Source organism: Heliconius melpomene, chromosome 19 (genome assembly GCF_056956725.1).
Source record: "Heliconius melpomene rosina isolate 202511_hmr_F chromosome 19, ASM5695672v1, whole genome shotgun sequence".
NCBI lineage: Eukaryota > Metazoa > Arthropoda > Insecta > Lepidoptera > Nymphalidae > Heliconius > Heliconius melpomene.
Window position 1 is genome coordinate 10,203,574 of NC_140407.1, and position 19,909 is coordinate 10,223,482.

At 30.4% G+C, this 19,909-nt stretch overlaps 1 protein-coding gene across 1 annotated transcript in view; it reads right to left on the reverse strand.

The window, feature by feature from the left end:
* The window catches only part of Cad86C (Cadherin 86C), a 79,423-nt gene extending 60,592 nt beyond the window's left edge, over positions 1-18,831 (reverse strand). Inside the window, exon 1 of the mRNA XM_085202993.1 lies at positions 18,697-18,831. The gene's annotated coding sequence lies outside the window, so the exon portion shown is untranslated. The remainder of the gene's footprint in view (positions 1-18,696) is intronic.
* Between the last annotated feature and the right edge of the window lie 1,078 nt (positions 18,832-19,909).

Consider the following 19,909-nt stretch of genomic DNA (forward strand, 5'->3'; position numbering starts at 1 on the left):
CAAGCACCGTTCTGCTTTTGCCGATGAAGATATAGAAAGCGTGGTTTTCACAACACTAGAGTAATTAATGCAGTATCGCAATCTTTGTATGTAACCTCCAGATAATGCTGTTATTGACAATGACAACCTAAGTTTTGTTAACTTTATACTAAATTATTATTATTATTTTACAAGCAACAACTTACTCAATTGCTGGAATTGTGTTTTACAATCAAATATAAGTAAATTTTAATGGTCGCTCGGTGTTTGTTCACTATTAATAGTTTAAATATTCATTGCTAAATTTGTAGCTATATAATTTTGAGTAGACTGGCGAAATATATTGTTTAGTAGCTTATTTAAATCGACTGTCTATCAATTAGATTTAAGCTTATACAACAATACAACTATAATTTTATATTTCTACTATATTTTAAGTTGAGATATTGTTGGAAATGAAAATAATAATAATATAATAATAAACAAAATAATGATAATATAACAATAAACAGATGAAATGATGAAATAACATCCTCAGGCTATACGTATAAACTATAAAAATTATTATCATGTCAACTTATAACACATTTTTAAAACTTAATATTGATGCTTACATGCATTTTATCATTTTCAGAAAAGATTTAAACATTTTCATAAAGTGTAAAATATACAGCTTATAAAAATTATGTAGTCAGTGAAATTTGCATTGAACCTTTCTCCGCTTTGAGTAGCAGAACTTAATCACAGAATTTTAACAATACAAACTATACCTACTTATTTTAATCTTTTATTTAAGTTACAAAGACTCTTGCCTTGCCTACTACAGCTTTAGGCAGCTTCACTCTTTATCTTGATAATATTATTATAGCATGAGAATTGTATGCAACAATTTATTTTAAACTTAAACTTATTTTTATGTTTATATTTTTTAAGCATAACACTCCACTACTACTGTCGTCAAGGACTGTAAATTAAATACATGTATGAAAGAATGCATTGAACTCGGCGGTAGCGGACGTTACACGGCCTTGGTGATTCAGAACGGCAAAACCATTATAGGTATTTTATAATTCTAGAGCCATATTTCCCAATTATATTTTTTTTACTTTATATATTAAAAAGATATATATATTTTACATGCATATTTTTAAAAAAAATGTTATTTAATTTATTTTTTAGAGATATGTGATTGCTTAAGAAAAAATAGAATTTAAGTAGGAGTATTAGATAATATAATAGGTATTTCAAAAAGTTTTCTTTATAATACAAATAAGTTTTGTGTTGCATGTTTAAACCATAATATTGTGCTTATGGCATATTTTAGAAATAGAAATAGTTAGATTAAAAGTAGAGAAAAATTTGTAATAGTTAAAAGCGAAAAATTTTACTAAGATATATTGGAAAATTAAACCAAAACGTCAGGTCACACGGACATATGCAAAAACCTAATAGGTATTATTACAGGTTCCAAGTTATATTTAAAACTGTATTTTCGCTAGGCTACTTACTTAATGAGTGACAGGAAGCAACACTTCATTTTCTTTTTCTGTTGTACAAATCCGTGACTGATGTTATCCGTCGCGTATTAACATATATTTTCATGCTATTCATTTTTAACCGTAACATTCTCAGTGTAAATGTGAATTTAATCGAAATTATGAAAATAGGTATATATGCTATTTATTGTAAACCAAAAAAAAGAAAAAAAGTAAGATAATAAAAAAATACATAAGCCTTATCTTATCAATTAAATAGTGAGATAATGTGTGATACATCATTTTCTACTGTAAACGTTTGTATTTAAATTTTAATTTTATTAATGGAAATTTAATATTAATTTATAAATATTTTATATCACTAATAATATTAATATTCTATATTTGTTAAAGGTATTTATGAAATATTTGAGGTGGTCCCTAACTGTCCACGCTGGCAAGATAAATGTATATTCTTGAAATAAAATTCTAGTATTTTTTGTATTTATAGTCATATCGTATAAAAACATGTTTCTCTAACATCGAACGCATACTGAAGGTAAGCAGCTTTCCTCAATAAGCCTACGTTAGCACGAACATGGACGAGTTTACGACCTTAAAGTAAATCTTGTTGCCATACGTTGCTTCGAGTACTATTTCTTCTTTTATGAGAAATTATTTCTATAAATACTATCACCTAAATTGTTATTTATATTTTATTTTATTTAATTCTTGACGTAGAATCATTAATATAAATGAAATAGATAACATATAATTGTATATTCGAAATAAAATTTCCATGTATTATTTAATTAACTAGTAAGTTACCTAGTTTTGTAGATATTTAGAAATTGAAAGACTATTATTAAGTTTTTCAAAAAGTACTTAGGTGAACATAATTCTAACACCAAATAGGTTAACAACTATTGATTCCTGTTTCTCTATTTTTGGTCACATTTATGTGTACACTATTACTACAAATATTTACTTCCCGCCAAACATAGCCCGAGTAATGCGTTGTTATACTTTTATGAATTGCATAATTCTTATAATATTTTTTAAGATAAGTGATTTTTAGGACGTCGTAGTGCAAGGGTTGAAGCGATTGACTGTAACGCGACGGTTACGGGTTCGATCCCCACTCGGGGGAAGAATTATTATTTATTAATATTTTCATTTCTTTGCTTTGGCACCAAGGCAAACGCTCGGCGTTAAATTCCGCCACTGAACACGCAATTCCTTGAAATATTTATGTATGTAAAATATCGAAAAGTTAAGAAGTATTTTACAACAGATTCGTTTATTTAATTTACAAGAAAGTTACTAAAAGCATAAAATAAGAAAATCAATTAATCACGTTTACCACAAGCGCCAGTTTCTCAATAAGTTTTTTCATTTAGATGCAATTTCCAGTGTGACGCAACGCCGTGACCGAGCGGAGGCGTAATCGTTTAAAGTAGAAAGTAACTTGTATGAAATATATTGTGACAAAAAGTATGGAGATAACCATGTATGGAGTTCCACATCATACAGGATGTCGCTGGTTCGCCATCCTTTAAAGTCCCTAACCAATTATGATATTAAGTGTGTACCTTCAACTCTTCAGCGATTCTCATCGAAAATTACCCCCGAGTTCTCAGCAACTGAGACATACCGATGAATTTTTAAATTCACGTCTCCAGAGAGACATTACGAAATAGCTTCCTGCTCGATGTTGCGAATTTCATTAATTTATAAAAGCGCGGAAAGTCCTAATTTGTGCGTTAAATAATAAATGTCACGCATCAATTGACTTTGAAAATTGAAAGAAATGGAATAAGAAAGAAAAAAATAGAAAAGAAAGAATAGACTCGAAGAAAGAAAGAATAGAAAAAAATATCACTCAGGTTTATTTTATAGAAATGCTTAAATCTACGAAATAAAACTTTCCCATATATTTTTGCACAACATATTTTATTTATCTGATAACGTAATAGAGCTAGAACAATATAGTAGCTATCTGTTAAACTATAAAACACGTCTAAATAGTTAAATACTTGTTGCAACAATACCATAGAATGTGAAACAGGGCTGAAAATAGATAACATTTTTTACTTGACCTTTTAAATAGCCGAGGGCGTGTTGCACCAGTTTAAAATCAAAGCTGTAGAAAGCGGACAGAGCAGGATACGACCTTTTAGTGACCTTTAGCTATAAATAGTGGTCTGGATTGACCCCGGTAGTACCTATGTGAAAATGGCTACCATTTCTCCAGGACTTATTCTACAAATCATAGGGCCAACTACACATTGTAATGCCGCTATGGGCGTTGCTCATAAATTGCAAGTCGTTTAGAATTCTGTTAACACGAAAGACTAACTTTTTATACTTCTGGAATGCAGACCACACGTTGAGGTGCAAAGAGTCTATAATACAATAAGAAAGTAATATAAAAATAAGTTATATATTTACTATAAAGTCTATAATATAATTAAAAAAACTGGCCAAATACAAGTCGATAATTAATCGATTATAATTAATCGATGTCTCAAAACAAAATAAGTAGCTTCTGTTTATTTTAATAAAACAATTTAAATACTACATCTTACTTTACGGTAATAAAAATTTAGAATTCAATTTAGTTTGATTGACAGAATTATTTTTCTTTTCATAAACTATGAGATTCTCATGGGTTTTGTTCACGCCTATTTCAAGATTTGAAACGGTGTAAGCCTTTTGTGGTATGCAATGAAGTTTTTTTTACTTTTAAATTTGTGAGCCAAATAAATGTATTGAAAATAATCATTCAGTTTATTGCACTTGTAAGTGTAATTAAGGTTGATGGAGCACTATTAATTTCAGTTTTGCAAATATTTCACAATGTTTATTATAAAGTAGGTATAATTAGTTAGTTTTGGTTTTAGTTGTTTAAATTTACATATATTAAATTCATTATTGTGAATCGTTTTCATTTATGTCCAAACATGGTTAGTACCTACTTGTACAATATACTTAGCTATATGCCTCATTAATTTTCATTTCATTTTCTCATAACTACAAATATACGTATAAATCAAAGTTTTTATTAAGTTATCTATTGTTTTTAGAATCACTTTAGACACAGGGTATTGAGTGACGGAACTAAACGCCGCACTTTATCTACAAAGAGAACATAGCGGAGAAACAAATGATTGCCTCAAACACTCGGTAGACAGATAAAATTTAGTATTAAAATGAGAGACGCCTAGAGAGAATACTCATTAGTAAGGCAAAGCACGGCGCTTGGCTTGACCACCAGTACTTCCAAAAGGTTGAAATATTAAGAATGAAGTGAATTAATATTAAGTTATCTGTATTCTCACAGTAAAATGTCTGATATGTGAGAAGATATTCTGGTACTAGCCTGCTTGAATATTTGGCGTATGTAGACACTAATAAAAAAGGTATACGAGTGACCTTAGCCAAGTACGTCGACATCCGGTGCGTAAGGACGCAATAAAAGATATAAAACACAAGGAATTTCAACCACGAACTGATGAATGGCAATTGAAAAAATAAACTGAACCGGTCCATTATTTTATTATTATTTACGATACATAAATGTTTAAGATAAATTAGTAAGCCTCACACATTTTACAGTTGTAGATATATTTTTTTTTATTTCATTAATATATTTTCGAAAATAGACATAGAGAAAATAAAAAAAATTGCACTTTAATTCTCTTCTTAAATAGCTTGAGTAATAAGATCGAAGGGTTTGTAAGGTTTTGTTGCTAATATGAACTACTACACTATCCACTTTAAATGAAGAACTGTTATAAATGAGCCAAGGCGATTAAAAAATCAAAATAATGATAAAATTTAATGATACAGCTACCGGTCTTTAATCATTACTTTTATTTATCTTGTTCTGTTGTCGGTACCAGCGAGTAGGTACATCGTCATAAAAACGTGTGACAAGCCAGGCCGCCCGGCCGTCGAGTAAGGTTTACGATCGTTTCAACATTTCGACCACACGCTATTCGAAATATCAGTTTATCTTTATGGAATGCTTGGTAAGTGATAGGATGGGCACAAAATTAAATAAATAAATATCCTTGGGTATTTTAAATAAAAATCTAATACGGTTATCCGATCCCTTGAGCTTTACTTTCTGTTTTATGGTAATCGGATAAATGAAGAAATATATGCATGTTAAAATAGGACTATAAATATTATTGGCTTTGATCAATACCCATAGATTTTAGGAATAGCATATATTGGGTAGGCAATCGAACCTACTTCCTTCGACTTAGCAGCCAGAGTTAGTATTCATTATTTAGCTAACATTTATTTGATTTTAAACTACTTTTGTATTTTAATTTAACTTTTATCAAAATTTGATTTGAAATTTAATTGAAAATAATAAATTCTGTATAGGTATATATGCAACGTTAGATACAACTTACCTACCTTATTAATCAGCTAATTTGCGTAAATAGCTGACCCAAGGTCCCAACTATCTGATTGACATTACCGTTACAAATATCTTGATGTGAAATCCTAAGAAAGAACGTGGCGAATAGTTAAACTATGTAAATTAGTTCTATTCCCCCCGATTAAGAGTTCCACGTTCAGCCACATCCAGATAACACAGCATGTTAATTAAACTGAGGCTGGGTAACAATACGGAATTATCGAGAGCTTGCCACCAATATTATTTCGATATTAGCCGAGACCTTCGTGGCGCAGCTGTACAAGGGAAACTGTAAACGGTTGTGGGTTCGATCCCCATTCGAGGAAATAAAATATTAATTTACATTTATATTTTCATTTCTTCGCTCTGGTGTCGAGGCAAAAAGTGGCGTTGAGTTCCGCCACTCAACATGCAATGTCTCCAGAATTCGGTGGAAAGTGAGGAACGGAGTGTCTTAACAGTAGGTTCCCTCTGCCTATCCTTCTCTGTGCGGGATACTGCGTGAAGCTAATTTTTAAAAAAATCTTGGTGTGTGCTGCAATATACCCAGTTATTAAATATCAGTTTAATAATAATATTGAAGCTAATTTATTTTTCAATTCTGAGTAGCTTCGTATTACTAAAACTCTTATAAACCTGCATACAAATTATAAACCCTTCATTTTTTGCTAAGCTTGATGCAGACAAGCGAAATTATATTATAAATCACTCACAGTAATAAAAAACAAAGTGTTCATTTTAGGCAGGTAGAAACTTAGCAGGAAAATACGGTTCCAGTTCTAAGTAAAATTAGAAGAGTCCTGTCAGTCTGCTTCGTATTTATAGAATCACTTTTACATTTACTTATGAGAATCATAATGGGAAATGGTATGGTCTGTAATTTATTTATCGCGATGAGGTTACACAGTTTATTCTTAATATTAAGGTATTCAAGGGTAGACAGAGGGAACCTAGTGTTAAAACACTTCGTTACCATTTTCGGTCGTATTGTAGAGGCGCAATGCGTGTTAAGTGGCGGGATTTAACGCCGCGCTTTGCCACCACACAAAGCGAAAAATATAAAATATGAAATATTTTATGTTCTCGAGTGGGAATGAATCCTCATAATAATCAATTAAACAAAAATAAGTAATGATGTAGATCGCCTGGCCTAACCAAATATCTTTACAGTTTACTATAAATATACAGTTACAGTTTTACTATAAATATTAAAAATAATACAAAAACAATTATCGCAATTACCACAATTTCAACATTAGATTGCCATAATGTTATATTAATAACATAATATACGCTACCTTGACGATAAACCAATTATTCTATGCAATTTGTTATTACTGAATCACAAGAAATATCTTTAAATCATCAAAATTATAAAACCTTCATATAATAATTTTAGTCATGTCACAATCAAATTATTCATTAAGTTTTCTATTATATTAGTACACATCGAAGATTTAGTACTATTTATATGTATTAGCAGACTTTTAAATAGTATTTTTTTATTTTAATTTAGTTTATACGAGAAATAATTAATATTCTTATTTTGTGTTAATTTTATAAATATTTTTAGGTATAGACATTCCGGAGAATACATAGTGTTTCTGCTTTCTTTTTGCGCAACAAGAGGTATATGATGTGATCGCGTAACGAGATCTATCACTACGTCTCTCCATTCTTCCTACTGCGTAAAATACTAAAGTACGTTTTATTTTCTTAATTAACAGTTTTACTTCCGTAATATATTAATATTCATTTCTTTATTAGAATACGGACAACAGAACGCCATAAATACGACAAACAGATCGTCGGTAGCGGACTTTTGACAGGCGTTTGAGAGATGTTACACGCTACCCGTCAGTGTTGAGATGGTCAACCATTAATCAATAAATATAATAAATCAGTCTTGTATACAAAGAAAATTTGAAAAATATAATAAATCACTTTCATGTTTTACATATTATTGATACTATAGTCGTTAAATTTTATTTCTTATGTGATTTGAATATTATACACATATGTAATAATTTAATTTTTAATGGGATAATTACCAAGGCAAAAAGCCCAGCGGAAGTGGGGAACGGAGTGTTACAACACTAGGTTCCCTCTCCCTACTCTGCTGTGTGTGGGATAAAAACCTAATAATATATTTAATATATCTCATACAACAGTATGTGTATATATAATGATATTATGTAGTGTTTATATTAGATTATATCTAAAATGACTCACTAAAATATCAAAGTTCATGGCAAGTGATGTTTAATAGCATTTACAATACTAAAAACAAACAATTATATACACTGATAACAGTGACCTAGTTAAAAATTAAAATGTTATATTTCCACTATTAACTCTTTTCCAACACGAAGCTTTAATGGAACCTATACAAGTTATGTTACAACGCGAGCTACCGGTATTTTGCGTGAACAACAACCATTTAATTAGTTATAGTGACCTATATAGTTTTGACCGCTTTAGTGCAGTGGAGTGCACGTTTGATCGGCATTGCTTATAACGACAGAGATACTTATTTCGAATACACATTTGCATGTGCATGTGCAGTAAAGTTAAATAGTAAATATTCTGGGTATGAAATTGTTAATACACACACTTCTTCTTCTTTTTCAATCTTTAAATAATTATAGAATTTAACGATTCTCAAATTCAATAATAATTATATTCCATTATATCGTGTAAAAATTTTACAATAACAGTTTTCTTAATTCTTTATACCGCATGCAGCAATTATTAAAATAAATAAATATGTAACTTTTAAATACAAATAATGAGAATAAGAGAAAAACCTAAAAAAGTTTACTATTTCAAAAATTCTCGTTGAAAACCATCTAAGCCAAAAGTAAGAATATTAAATTAGTTCAAGCTTACGGTTAACAATTTGACTGGCTGTCCGTGTAAGCTACAGCCGTATTTGCGTGATTTTCTAGTAGCTACACTATTCGGGTCATAAGGCTAGATTTAATTATAAACCAGTCGCAATAATTAACCGGATTTGGGTAGTAAATTCACTTGGAACAAAAATAGGTGAGGCTTAAAATCTTACTATATTATATTCCTTTCATATGACATATAGAATTTACTTTCTTGGAACTAAAACCTATGAAAAAGTGAAATAGTTTCAATGATTCACATATTGCATTAAACATTCAGTCGAAAAAACTTATAAAAGTTTATTTTAAAATTGATTTATTCGTATAATATGCCTGACTTTTCGCTCGCTAACTCTAGCTCGCGTCGCTTACTGCATAATAAAAACACTGGTACACAGTACCTCCTTTTACACGATATTCTTGATTTTACATTGCTATATAAATAAAAATTACTCGAACATGTTTTTAAAGAGAAAAAATTCTATTATCGGCACGATATGTAAATATTCATTGAAATCATTTAACAGACATAATGATGTAATAAAAAAAAATGTATTTAAAGACTAACAATTTTGACAGTTTGTTCCATTCATATTAAAAATATCCGTCTTTATGTAAGTAAATAAGTAAATAACAAATTATCTCAAAAATTACCTCTGAAAATTATTTGAACATTACATTATGGCATAATTAACACAATTTACTACTTATATTTTATAAAAAACTAAACTTTCATACACATAATAGGTACAAAGCCATTAATTATGAATTCATTGTTTTTTTCCGGTGTGGTTCTGACGTTTTAATTAATTTCTTATAATATGAATTAGGCTTTATTATAGCACCATATCTGACTTTTGCGTTTGCAGAAAGTTATGCTTCAAGAATTTTCGTCAGCTGTATAAATAATAAAAAATAAAAATACGGAACGTCCTTAGATAAAATTAAAACGTCGCTGATTCCTGTTTCAACGAGTTTAGAAGTAACTTAATTTGTATGTAAATATAGATATCATTACATTATTTTTTTTTGTATTTATGACATTTTTTATAATTAACCTGGTGTATTGAATTATTGAACAGAACGTACGTCTCCAAATATGTTTTTATTATTTAAAACATTTTCAATAAAACAAGGTTTGAATTTGAATTGAATTGAACTTCTCTACGATTTATCTTAACTCGTACATTTATTTCACAAATAAAATATATTCACCTATTCTAGTGTTACACACCTAAAATCCATTTACATAATATATCTAACATGTTTCCATTTAATTAATTAATGAGCTGTTAATTCTATAGATAGTCTAGGGGGCTAACGGTCAAGTGGTGACATTTAGTATTGCTCTTTGCCTCAACAATTAGCCTGGCCGTCCATCAACAAAGATCGGTCGTTCCACGATAGCGTTACCATAGCAATGAAGACCACACACGAACAATAAGGCTACCGGGAACTATGTAAATCAGAGCCTTCGTTTTATAGTGCTATATTATATATACGTAGGCTAGGCTTGGATTTTATAATTGTGTTAAGGTTAGTGAACTTTATCTTTTAAAAGATATAATGCTTATATCATTTTTCTTAAAAAAATGTGTTATGTATGTTGTTTGTCTGATCATTGTATAGTTTGGTATGATCTTTAATACATATAAAGATAGATTGATATCAAAAATTCAGATTATATTTTTACTTAAATGGCATGGTCGAATAATATTGGGTACTACAGAAAAATATTTACTATCATCGATCCTGCCAGACGATGCGTGCTCGGAAATTAAGTGTCATAATAAATATGAAATTTAAAATTTTGTATACTTACTTAATTTGACTGATTTCTTATAGTATTATGACAGTAGTGCACACTAGCGGATCCAATTATATTTTAAAATCATTCGAGAACCCATTGAAATATAAAAGCTAAATTTAATGTAAATTAGTCCAGTCTTTTAGAACGAATAGAGAGACAAACACACGCATAGTACAATTATATTAGTAGATATTTAGGCAGACTCCTCAACACACAGGAAACAAATCATACTTTTACATAATATTTTATTTTATACAAAACGTCACAACTGTGCTCTAAAAAGATCTTCTTTATCATTATTAATGCAATTTATATAAGTATATTAAAGCAATTTTACAGATATAAGCATTCGGCATTTTTATGTTTCTTACATAAATGGTCAGTACCGCGGTAGGGATATATAATACATTAAAAATCATTACATTTGATAACATAACAAAAAAAATCTTTTTTAATATCATAATCTGTGTTCTTGTTATAATTGACGACATGCACTAAATATATTATCTCGACTTAACTGTATTTTGCGTAACAGATAAAAAAATGTGAGTTATTTCCAGTATTTATTTTAAAATAACATTAACAATTTAAGGAACGTTTTGTTACATAACTTACCCTGAGAAAGCTGTTTTCGTATGCAGATCTTAAGAAGATGATAAATCTTAACCAGTCCGTAAAACATCTACGTAAACCAGATATGGACAATTTCTTAAAATTGCTTATAGTTACCGTTAGATATATTTGCATAAGAGATGCAGCTGATATAACAATTTAAAGCGAAACTACGAGAGCAATGACAATTTAAATCCTAATAGAATTGTTGTGAATAGCGCCTTTAATTGTACCAGAGATGTAAGACGTATAAAATGATCTTATCTATTATATAATACATGACATGGTTGTAATTTTAAATCGCAGCCGGGGATTGGTTATATTGAATGTATTTAAGCCTGGTGTGCTTAGGACAATTTAAAATTCCAATAGTAAAAAAAGTATTATTCAAAGAATAGGTATAAAAATACGTAAAATGAAGCAAAGATAAGAGTATCAATGGCTTACAGGACTTTTTTTTGCTTCATACTGTATTCCGTACACAACAGGATAGACCGAGGGAACGTAGTCCGTTCCCCATTTTACGCCGAATTCTGGAAGCATTGCTTATTACCGCGCCGCGCTTTGCATCGACACCAGAGCTAAGAAATGAAAATATTTAATATTTCTTTTCCCATTAATGGTCCTGGGGATCGAACACCCACAACCAACCGCTTTTACAGTCACACATTTCTACCCCCGCGCCACTACTGGATAATGTATATTATCTATATATATAAAATCGAAAGGCACTCACTCATCACGAAATCTCAGAAACTACATGTGCTAGGAATCTCAAATTTTACATAGGAGTTACTTATAGAACGTAGGTGCTCGCTAAGACGGGAATTTGCAATATTCGACTTCTAAGGGGATGAAATAGGGGTTGAAAGTTTGTATGGAATTTTTTTTAAATCGCCACCGATATTTATAAGATTTGAAATTTAAACTCTTAAAATTATTTCATTGAACATGTGTTTCATGGTTTATTAGGATTCACGCCTAAAAATGCAAATAAGCGGGCGAAGCTGCGTGCGTCCGCTAGTTATAAAATAATTAAATTATACAATTGTAATTCACGTGAAAGTCGTATTTTTCATTTGCGTGCACATAAAAAACCCTCTCGAAAATAACAATCTCAACATCTATTCAAATCAAGTTCGTCTTCACTCCTCGATTGCTCCAAGACAGCGTGAGCGAGTCCTTTGTACGGAGCGCCCACGATCCACTTCTACCGATATCGAGAAAACAATTATTATCTACTCCGCGGCGATAAATCCGTTGTCCCGACGCTGACCGTTATTGCCATCGCATGCTATCTGATCCTGTACTGTGACATATTGCTTGGTATATAGGAGAATTGAGTGCTTTGTCTCCGGTCACGAATTGCTCTATATTGTTACGGTGATGCAATCAAATTGTTTATTGTATGTAATTTTTCTATTTTCAATTGTTTTTCTTATTTGGAAATGAGAAAATTTGAGTGTTTATATATTTTCTTAATAGAACAAAAACACCAGTAATGAATAATTAATGATTTTTTCAATTTAATAATGTGGGACAATGATGTGATTTTAATCTACGCTATCTACGCGTAAAGTGAAAAGGTTAAAAAGGAGATGGGACTCAAATGTTTTTCTTACAATATCTATCTTATGAAAATTCCGGCAAATGGACGAATAACTCAATATCTCGCCAACCAATTTCGATGATACTTTTTTTATTGGAAAGGATGTACACAGAAAAAGATGTTTGAAGAAAGTTTGGTTAGGTTCTGATTCTGAACCGATTGAAATTGAAGAAGTCATTTTTTTAGTAAATATTATAATTATTTTTAATATTCTTCATGATGACTTCCATTATAAATACAGTACTAGATATTATATAATTGTAGTTGTTGTACATCGATAAATACATAAGCTAAACATGTCAAACATCACATTGCTTTGTCATCTTATTCGATTGCTACTACAAAAATGATTGAACAATGACTATTGAGTAATTACTAAGTCATATTCAATGAGCTAGAGCAAATGCTAAATTTTGCGAAATGATGATATTTTAATGTTCTGTAAAAGATTAGAAAGTATTATTGACATTAGTGTAATAAAAGGAACACCATGTGTTTTTTGTTGGCTCAATTTACTCTGGCTTTACATAATCAAGATTATATTTATTTGTTCAGCAGTATTGCGTAATGTCGCTGCTTGTAGCTTACTCAAGAAACACTTTTTATCAAACTTATGATGCTGTCCACATTTACCAAGTTGTTTCACGCCGCCAGCAATATTTCTAGTTTCCCATTTATGGATATATGAATTAATAATCTTAACTGAATGTATTTCCTAATTCTTATTCCTTAAGAGATAAAGTTGAGTTTACGCGGAGGATGTTAGATACTAAATAACTTTTCTTATAAGGCAGGTTATGTGGTAGCCGGCCTAGTGGAAGATGCTTTCCTGAATGATTCAAAGCAAATGAAGGAAACATTTAGCTTGCGTAACCGATCGTGGAAATGTAACTTTACGAATTCCTAAAATAAGCAGCTATGGGTTTATTGAGAATTATTTCAAAATTTGTCAGGTAACTGTATATCGTAGTAGATACAATTTACACACCGGCTGTGATCTGACTTCCAAGAAGGCAGTCTCACTAGTATACATGGTAAGTCCTCTTAGAAATCGAAATAATCAAGAAACATTTTATTATGTATATTATATATGTGTATTAATTTTAACGACAAGCAAACTCTGTTTAATAAATTAAAAACAGTGAATAATATAGACTCGTATATATATAAAAAACAAAAATAAAAAAAATGTTACTATTATTATTAGTATTCTTAGAAATGTGGCATTAAGTTCAGCCACTTAACACGCAATGCCTCCAGAAGCGAAGTGTCCTAACACTAGACACTAAGCTGGCTAGGCTGCTTAGAACATAGAAACAATATTGTATACTACAAAACGTTGTTGTCACCGCATAAATATATTGAGTTGCTATTTTCGTATGTTGGTTTAAATTTATGTTCTGTATACAAGAAAATCTGCTACTTGTAAATCTAAAATGTGGCGCAGAGTTGCGTGTTATAAACCACTCACAAGGCGAAGGTTACGAAATGATCTGATGCTATCGACGTAATATCAACTGAAATTGAAATTGTAACACTATAGCGCTTTGACGCGTACTTGACACTTAAGGACGCAAAATAAATAATCCTCGCCGTATAAAAGCTTGAAGCTATAGAATTTAATATAAAAAACGTAAGCTTCAATTATTATATTATAGAGAAAAAAAATTTTTTGTACAAACAACAGCTTTCTCTCACAAAGCAGGGTAGGCAGAGAGATTAATGTTAAGACATTTGCCAGACATTGTGTTATGAGTGGCGGAACTCAACGCTGTTCGTGGTCTAACAGAGCAAATCAATATAATTTACATAATATAATCATTCTCCTAAGTCCTAGAGGACTTTATATCCATTCCATTTACAGTCACTGTCCTGGAAACGATTGGGCATAATGATGTGAATTATTTTACTCTATTAAAAAAACGTTAGGTATGATGATAATATAATACAGTACATTAAACCAAAGTAAATTCAATAATATTTAAATTAATATTTGAAAATAGTATTAAAAAATCATGTAAAGCTATTAAAAACGGTATCATTATTGTAAGCAAAGCAGTACAAATAAGTAGTACTAATTTAATTCGATATCTTATTTTGATATAACAGGTGCTGATATCATTATTCGTATTAAAAAAGGAAAAACTTGTTCATGAAATATACAAAGAGAGAACATATTGGAACGTAGCTAAAATATCTACGCATAATAAATACATATATATGAATTCACTTAATAAAATTACGTTCACCTTATCCAAATAGAATTCACGAAAAACTTTATTCATTTATATGCGATATTATATACGAAATGGAAACCTTTTTAAATTATGAAATTGAATAAATACAATTGACATTTTTGTATTTCGTTTATCGACCAGAGAGTCAAGGGCACAGCAGTCAGTAGAGTCAGTGACTAGGTGTCGCGTCAGTTACCAGGAACTACTCCTCAGTTTAACTGACACGTCATGCGTGGGCTTATATTGATTAATACTGATAACGTAGACCTTAGTCTTTTATTCTATTTGCAAATGAAAAATGTCGTAAAGTAACAGTAAAGGTAAAGGTTACGGTAGCAATGTGTACAACATAAAACGTATTATATAGAAAAATTATACAAATAACAAAATGCTACGGAGGGGCACAAAGATATGACACTTAAATACTGTAAGGAGAAAACGTTATATATAACAGTATTTTTTCTCCGTTTTCTATCTAAAACCAGAATATTCAGAAAAGAGACTATTATAAATATAAAAAGTAAGTTTAAAGTATTTTTGATAATTTCACCAACGCTCGCTCTCGGTGGTCGTAAATCCTAAGTAAGATTAATGATCCTACAAATCATGGGCCATATGTAAGTCGAGAGTGGACCAGGCACGGACCTTTTTAATCGTTTAGAATCTATAGCAAGGAACGGACCGCGAAATTGTTAATATGTGCTAAAGGAATTTGAAAAAGAAAAAATGCCGCATTTATCATTGAAGTATAAAAATAGCAACATTATTATATAAAATAAATATATAGAGATACAATTTACCTAAATATAAGGACAAAAAATTTAAAACGGAAGTCAACAATGTCTTGTTATCCAAAACCTAAGCCAGTTTGGGTGTGGTACCACAAAATGTTTAGAAATTCCTGAAATGGACCATTTTATTACCTCAATGTAAAGTTAATTGGCATAAAAAAAAATAAACGTTATGTATGTCAGAAAAAAACAAATTTTATTTATGGAGCTCCAATATTTTAAATACCTTAAATACTACTGGCAGCTACTATAAAATACGTCCATATTTAAGTACAGAAATTTAAAACATATTTAATTTGAAATATATTGAAATAGTTAACTGAAAATCACCTTAAAATACTATAGAATAGAAATGTGTCTTTATAAAATGAACTGAAATGTATTATCAAAAAGCGGCAACTAAAACATAAATAACATGATAAAATCACGTAATCACTTCAGCATTGAGTCATTGTATACAAAATTCTATAAAATACGCTTGAAATTTCTTTTAATGAGTCACCGTAGTTATACTAATGATTTTGTGTCAGACTTCAGTTTAATGAATAATGTAGAGCACGTACACATTGCCCTACATCTCAGCCCTATGGCGTTAGATTTAGTTAAAATAGCCTTGCTACAAGTATTTTCGTCAACCTAACACGTTCCATATAGCTTTGGTACCTTTTACGTAATGTACGTTTTACATTAATAAAATAATAAAAGTACTTAACAACCCTGGTTCTATATAAAAAGTAAAATATATATTAAAAGTATCAAAAAAATAATATCGAATTTTAAATCGAATTACTTTAACACATTTGTAAATGTAAACTAGTTTTTTTTTTGCATCACTTTTCACTCAGCAGGGTTAGGCAGAGGGAATCTAGTGTTAAGACACTCCACTCCCCATTTATTCTTCATGAAAAATATTTCATACGTAATCAAAAATCAAAAATATAATCCAAACATTAATCATGAAAATGAGTTTTTCTTTCCTGTTGTTGAATTGTGTGAAAAGAATAATTTTTGCGTAATTAGTCAACAAAAAGACCGAGGGTGACCACTCTCCCATTATTTATTACTTTTGTATTGTGATGTTATACATCTACATAGCGTTGAATAAACCTTGTAATTTATTATATCAAAAATTGATGGTATTATTTTTTTTCTACTTTTGTATAGATATTTTTATCTCTTTTTTTCAGTTTTATTTTTTCGTACCAAACATTTTGAAGAGAAAAAAAGTTGTGTCAACATAATCCGTTTTCCACTCTTACACGGATTTAAAATATTATATATTAACTTTATTTTACTAGATTATGAAAATGAAAAATATATACAGGTATTCCTCGCATAAAGACTGAGTCTTTATCTGGAGGGAACACAGAACTCGGAACCCATATAGGTCCCATCCTTCAGTGAACATTTAACTTGGTTCTCAATTCTCTTTCTTTAGGAAGGTCAATCGTATTCGAAATTCACTACAGTGAGAACCAAACATCATGTTGCAAAAACAATAAAAAGTAACGACCGACAAGATGAAGAAAATAAAAACTAACAATTGCTGCAAAAACTATAAAGAAAGAAAGTAAATTAAATAAATCATTTGCTTTTGAAAAATAAGAGGATTAATAGTCTTCCAGCTGTTCACTTAAATTATACAAAGTTTATATCGGAAAATTAGTTGGTTGAAAAATGAGAAAATCATTGATTTGTATATAATGTTTACTTGCAAATAACTACTAGTATTAAATCAAATATATTTTCATTACTAACAATAAAGCTGGTTCGTAAAAGAGAAAAATATACAACTTATTGCACAGTAGGTAATGCGAAGAAACAGGTAGTTATTTTAAATTGCCTTGGAAAATACGAATGGGCCGCCAAGGAGAATCAGTAAGGAATGGGTAAGCCCTAACTTAGCTAGGTCCGTATTCTAACTAAGGAAGCGTCCGTATTCTAACTTGGGAAGCGTTGCTATTGTAATTGGCTATTCAAGTAGCTCGTAAGTTTTGTCTTATAGCGCGATATACATACTTCAGTCTCTTATTATCCTTAATAGCTTTAGAGGGCTCACGATTCTCTCATATATATTTAGCACTGCCTTTGCCTTTTGTGTTATTCACGTTTTTTTTTCGTTAATATTGGTTGATTTGCTAAATAAAATTGGAAAATACTTATTTCGTTCAGGCTCCTAGAAGTGGATTTAAAAAAACCTTCAGCTGATATATGAAATTCTCAGGTATTCATAAATTTGTATGAATCACACAAAAACGTTTACATTTCTTGTTCTAGTTTTGCATTGTATCTCCGGCCTGCAGCATTAATAACGCCGCGCAGGCGCATGTCATGCATACGAAAGAGTTCAACGAATATTTCATACTAACGAAACTTAGGCGTACATAATATGTATTTTATATTTAGTTATTTTAAAAAAAAAAATTCAAAGTAAAATTTTGTCATAGTATCATAGTAAAAATGACATTTTATCAATAGAAGTTTATTAATTGAATAAAGATATATACTATATTATATAAAGATATTATAATTACAATTCAAGAATTAAACTGAAGTGAAAATATATTCGATTCCATGTAAAATATTAATTGCAAATATTATAAAAGTAAAATCAAGTATCTCATTATTACTATAAACAATAAATAAATTGTTTATAAAAAAGCTATTGTTACATAATTTAAATATACAACTAACTATAAATAAGATCTAAAAGACAGGAACGAATATGTCCTAATAAATTAAAAGTACACTAAAAAACCTCTACACAACCAAAACAAAAGACGTAAAATAAATTAACATGTGAAAGGTAGTTCGTTAACCGTATTTCAGACAAGAGATAAATGAAAACCGGACTTACTGTTATCACGGAATTACGAAAGCGATATCAATACAAGTTTCCCTCTCCCGCCAAAAGCACTGACACCCCATGCACTCAGTCCACACACCACTGTTGCACAGGGTTCCCACACACGTAAAGTGAAGTTCGATAGAGTAGATGCGCGCGCCTCTACGGCGCGTCCGTTACGCGACTTGGCCGGTACTGAACTAGTGGGACCGAGGCGGCCGCCGGTCGAGTTGACAAACCCGGTCTTGTGTTACATGGAATATACAGTGCGGTCAACAAGTTGTGGCCGCTTTGTACTTAGGTTTTCTGAACTTTTAAACATTGTTCATTCGGGAAGGTAATAAATAATTTAAAATCTAAAATTTTAAACACAAATCTGCGCAGCCAAATGTAGCTAATTTCAGGGCGGCCAAGACTTGTTGACCGTACTGTCCACTTACAACTTTTGGTATAACGAAGCGAGGGTCAACTTAGACGCTACAAACCTATCATTTAATATGATCGTCGAACACCGGCTATTGACTTTTATTTATTATTAAACTTGATATGCTTTAAGGTCGTCTAGCCTAATGAGTTCAAAATATCCATCAGTATCATATACTTAAACGAATCTAATTTAAAGTTATATTAAACTAGCGGACGTGCGCAGCTTCGCTTGCGTAATTAGGGGTGAATTCTAATAAACCACGAAACATGTGTTCAATGAAATATTTTTAAGAGTCTAAATTTCAAATTTTATAAAAATCGGTGGCGTTTTAAAGATTTTTCCATAGAAACTTTCAACCCCTTATTTGTACCCTTAGGGGAAGAATTCTAGAGAACCATGAAACATGTGTTCAATTAAATACTTTTAAGAGTCTGAATTTCAAATTTTATAAAAATTGGTGCCCATTTAAAAAAAAATCTATACAAACTTTCAACCCCTTACTTGCACCCTTAGGGGGAGAATTCTAGAAAACGATGAAACACGTATTCAATTAAATACTTTTAAAAATCTAAATTTCAAATTTTATAAAAATCGGTGGCGATTTAAAGATTTTTCCATAGAAACTTTCAACCCCTTATTTGTACCCTTAGGGGAAGAATTCTAGAGAACCATGAAACATGTGTTCAATTAAATACTTTTAAGAGTCTGAATTTCAAATTTTATAAAAATTGGTGCCCATTTAAAAAAAAATCTATACAAACTTTCAACCCCTTACTTGCACCCTTAGGGGGAGAATTC